At 33.0% G+C, this 5,000-nt stretch overlaps 2 protein-coding genes across 4 annotated transcripts in view; one reads left to right on the top strand and one right to left on the bottom strand.

Annotated features, from left to right (window-relative positions):
* Nucleotides 1–342, bottom strand: part of LOC122251462 (uncharacterized) — a 16,306-nt gene extending 15,964 nt beyond the window's left edge. Inside the window, exon 1 of the mRNA XM_086536879.1 lies at nt 289–342. The gene's annotated coding sequence lies outside the window, so the exon portion shown is untranslated. The remainder of the gene's footprint in view (nt 1–288) is intronic.
* Nucleotides 343–3,755: 3,413 nt separating this feature from the next.
* Nucleotides 3,756–5,000, top strand: part of LOC122251459 (guanylate kinase) — a 24,655-nt gene continuing 23,410 nt past the window's right edge. For 2 of the 3 annotated variants that reach the window (XM_043013439.2, XM_043013438.2), the window contains exon 1: nt 3,756–3,866. The gene's annotated coding sequence lies outside the window, so the exon portion shown is untranslated. The remainder of the gene's footprint in view (nt 3,867–5,000) is intronic. The other variant, XM_086536871.1, reaches the window with a different exon arrangement.

Genomic DNA, 5,000 nt, shown 5'->3' with positions numbered 1-5,000 from the left:
GAACCAATCAAAAAAAGAAACAGAGGAACTAAAATCAACAAAAGAACAAAGTGAAGACGCTGAGATAAAGGAAATCCAAGGACAATTTTCGTCATCGGTAAAACATCTAAAAAAAAAACTAAAAAAAAGAAAGAATTCGTATATCTCCGCTATATAACAACGCACACAATTAAAACATTCCTCGTACATTAAGAATACTATTGAAAACCAGCAATCATGTACATAATACCATTAAAGGTAAGCAAAAAAAAAGACATTAGGAGAGAGAGAAAAAAATTCAGCACTAACCTCCTCGTGTCCCGAAGGAGACTGAAGAGTGACGATGAAAATAACGTGTGAATATTGCCAGTTATGGTTAGACAAATTATAAAAAAATGTAGGAATAGTACTATATGAAACGTTATGAATAGATAGAGGATGAATTTAAATGAAGGAGATATGCGAATGGAATAATAACAATTAACGGACATGTAAGGATTTATAAATTCAAATGAAGTAAAGGGATACCGGGCTGTAAATAAAACGATATAAAGACTATAACAATTGATTTATTCTTTATTTTAGATGGAAAGACATATTCTAGAGATGTTGTTTTTTTAATGCGAATTATTCTTGTCATTTTTAGATAACATTATAGCTTTAGAGATCTCAATACGTAAAGAGAAGTAAATAGAGAACATTATTATAAGATAAACAAATGTAACGGTTAAAATATTATAGAAAATTAGTATGATTTCAAGTCTACGTAGAGTTATTGATAATGTTTACAAATCAAAATAAAAAAAATCGTCTGAGAATATTCTTCTTTTTTTTCTTACTTAGGAAAGCTAACCTAACAAAAATCCAGCTAATGTAACCAAACTAGCTTAATAACTAAAACTAACCAACGCTAACCTTAGTTAAATCTAATCTAACCTGATATTCCTTAAAAATAAGCTAATTATTCCTAAACTTAATAAAAAATAAGATAAACTAACCATGCCAAAACTAATTACTTCTCCCTACGCCGTTGCATACGAACTTGCCATGTGTCATATTTTCGTTTTATAATGGATCCTTATATTTCAATACTATATTATTTTGTTTGCCCCAAACCTTCTAAATTTTACATTATTTTAAGGCTATTTCCTCGCGTGGGCTGCGAGTCTTAAAAGACAGGTGGCGAGCCGACTGGTGTATTGCCAATGAGCAAATTCATTGGACAATCTCTCTCTCTCTTTCTCTCTCCCTCCCTCCTTCCCCCTTCGCTCTCCCTCCCTCCCTCCTTCCCCCCTCTCTCTTTTCCCTTATCCCCCCCCCTCTATTTCTCTTTCTATCTCAAACTAGGGTTACACGAAGGGTTTGTTAAAGGTGTGTGCGACACCTAATATATATATATATATTTTTTTTTTCCCGTTATTAATTTCAACGTTGTATAATTACTCAATATATATACTTTTAAACATAAAGATAAAGATCCTTGTATAAATTACAAAATGTTGGTGATGCGAAGCTATGGGAACCACTACTCAATTAGAATCCACCCCAGGAAGAAGAGAGGGATCTTCAGGGGGGCAGTACACCCCTTACCAGTGGGTTTACCCCCCTTTCATACTTTCCAAAACTTTAGTTGTAAAGCACAAATTGCTATTGTCCCCACAAAGTACACAAATCACTGGATGAAACAATATTTTGATAGAATCATGGCTCTGAATTTAAAAGTTTAAAAGACACAAAAATTTTCATCTGAATGTGTTTTTCTTTACTGGCTAATTTGCATTGTGCCATGTCCCACTGTCAAAGCATTTTACCACCCCATCTATATAAGATCAAAAGATACATGTATAAAGCGAAAAGAAACCATTAGAACAGACTTCCATGCTTTAGTATGCTTGCACGGACAAGCATAATGAAGAATGTATCATTAATATATTAGTGAAACGATAGAGGCATAACCTAGAACAATCAACAAACTAACTTTTATGAAAAGCCCTATTGCTATGAGTTTCTAATTAGTAAAAAGCTTTAAACACTCATATCTCAGAAGATTCTCAAATTATTTCGATCGTTTGAATTAAAAATGAAATACGACGCATGCGTTTCGAAAATTAGGAACTTTTCTATGGATATTTTATTGAATTGAACAGAGGTTCCGTTACTGGAAGTGTAATCATTATTGTCTATTTTTTCATTTATGACAATCTTAAAAGCAATGCATTATACATGAGCAAAGTTAATTGTAAATGAAAAATATGTCTTCAAAGTTTGTTTTGTTTTGCTGCCGCTGTTTCTACCGGCCATTGCCTATTCTACAACTGTAATTTGTAAAATGAACCTTATTCATATCAATACACATGAAAAATAGTATACCAGGGGTCACGGTATCGCTGCCCGAGGTGTTCTCCCTCCTGGTAGTGTAATGTAAATATTGAATTTGATAGTACTACATCTTCCCTATATTTTGAACTGTATTATTTGAAAGCGCCAGACGTTTAATATTCTGGGATACTTCTTATCATACAGTGACAGAGAGAGGAGGTTTTTCTTGTCATTCATTTCATTTTCTTGTCATTCTCTGTTGAAATCTCCTCTTCTAGACTCACAGAAGGTTCGCCATGATTGAAATCGAACCGGTTCTGATACGCAGAACCGGCATGAGGTTTATAAATATCCATCCCTCATGCACGTATTCTTCTTTTGAAATCTTTTCTACTCGGAAATGAGTGCAAGTGACTGCACTCATTACAGGCAGCCATTAATTGCACATGGGTGTTGACTTTGAGACTCCTGCTATTATCCTCATGGGTTCATTTCATTGGACAGAATTTTAAATGTGTAACCGCTGCGAACTAGCTCGTTCCTCGTTTTGAATCAGTGTACTGTGCTTTTCACGCTTCCTTTAGGTTGCTCAGATATATTTTGAATGGGGTTCTGCTGGAAGGGTTTGATGACTTATTTCAGTGTTTAATTTAGGTTAGTTTGCTTGTTATTCAGGTGGTTATTATTGTTTATGCAGTAATCATCTATAGATATTCTTGGCTCGACATTTACATGTTATCATTGTTTATGCAGTAATCATTCTGGCTCGACATTTACATATTCAAATTTCAGAGAGGTTGTTTCAAGGATGTCACCGAGGTCTAGATAATGATAACGATAATGATAACGATACTAATAATGGTAATAATGATAGTAATTATAATGATGATAATACTGATGATATTGATAATGATAATAATAATGATAATGCTGATAATGGTAATGATAATAATTTGATAATTCTGATAATAATGATAATACTGATAGCACTGATAATACTGAAAATACTGATAATGAATGACAATACTGATAATGATAGTAATGATGATGATTACAAAACAATCTTAAAAGCAATTATAATGATGAATATGATAGCGATAACAATATTGATAATAATGATTATGATAATGATACTAATACCACTACTACTACTAATGACGATGATGATAATAATAATGATAATAATGTTGATGACAATAATCGAAATAATAATAATCGTAATAATAATAACAGTAATAAGAAGGATGGGCAATGATAATAATAATATGAGTATTAGCAATATGAGAAAATAGTAACGTGTAATGAAAAAAAAAAGTTACCGAGTATATATGAGTAGCTAATATGAAATGAAGTTCAAAAAATAATAGTAATGAAGATAGTTATAGTCAAAAAACATTCACATCACGATATCTATAATAACATTTATACAAATTCCAAATACAAATGCACAAGTCGCTCTTCACTTGTTTGTTGTTTACATGTTCAGCCGACATTCAAGACGAGAGCGCAAGACCTTCGCTGTTTCTCATTAAAATTTAATCTCTAGGCGACTGAAAGCAGATATTGAGGTGATCTACAATTGTTTTATTTGTTATATAAGACTACAGGACCAAGATTACCGGTCATTTTAGTGATGGTTCTTGGTGCAAAGTTGTAAAAAGAGGGAGAGAATAGTGTAGGGAAATGAGGAGGTCGAGAAAGCATTGTGATTTCTTTCGTGATTGCAAGCAACGGGAGTTTCAGTTTGTATCTGAATGGATTCAGGAAGGTCTTGTTTTTTACTGAAGTTGTTCGGAGTGAGTGCTTTTGTTATAGGATTGAAGTTCAGGATCGTGTCAGTGATTAATATTTTTGTGATTATAGAGGTTTGTATGCAACGTGGTCTGTACCTAATTGAGGGGCATGTTTATGGACCCTTGTATAATACTGATATAGCAATATGTTACAGTAATATCATTGATACAGACTGCATATTCTTGGTTGAATTGAATAGTAAATAGTTTAAATAGATACTATGATGTGTGTTGTGCAATGCAGCAGGTGGTAGGCCTGCAGGAGGCTGGGAGATTTAGATTAATGTTTATTAATTAGATTATATTGTATGTATAGAAAGTATAGTAACTTTTCCTAGTATGATGGTGTAAACAGAGAGAAAAACTAAGGTAGGTAATTGTTTTAAAGAACTGATAATATCATGTATGTGGTATATGAAATAGAGTGAACAATGGTTAGATGAGACTATAGTCACTCATCAAAGTCAGCGATTGTATGATTGATGCTCTGGTAATCAAGCTTTACAAACTGGGAGATGCAAACCAAATGCAAAGTAGGTAGTCCATGGCATTGCATGATGTCCTATTTAGGTCAGATACTGCAACAAGTGACTAATACAATGATTCAAAGTGCTCTGATGTTCAGTTTCACAAATCATCCTATCAGCTTATCATCAGTGCTAATAATCTTAGTACTGGTAGATTGCTTATGATGTGTCTTGTTACAAAATATATAAGCCTAATGATACATGTGATTTTTGGGGGGACAACTATGCTGATCAGCACTACCTGCTAAATCTACTGTATCTGTTAAAAATGTCAGTCAATCCACTACTATATCATAAATATTTCTGATCAAAGAGATGTACAGAAATATACTTCAGTGTAAAGTAGTTCTATTTATCAGTTACTATTTGACTGTGGAAGGGG

The sequence above is a fragment of the Penaeus japonicus genome, unplaced genomic scaffold, assembly GCF_977035675.1.
Source record: "Penaeus japonicus unplaced genomic scaffold, GWHDUDI00000001_assembly GWHDUDI00000005, whole genome shotgun sequence".
In the NCBI taxonomy this organism is placed as follows: Eukaryota; Metazoa; Arthropoda; class Malacostraca; order Decapoda; family Penaeidae; genus Penaeus; species Penaeus japonicus.
The sequence above is the reverse complement of the archived record's forward strand: the minus strand, read 5'-3'. Positions and strand labels throughout refer to the sequence as shown.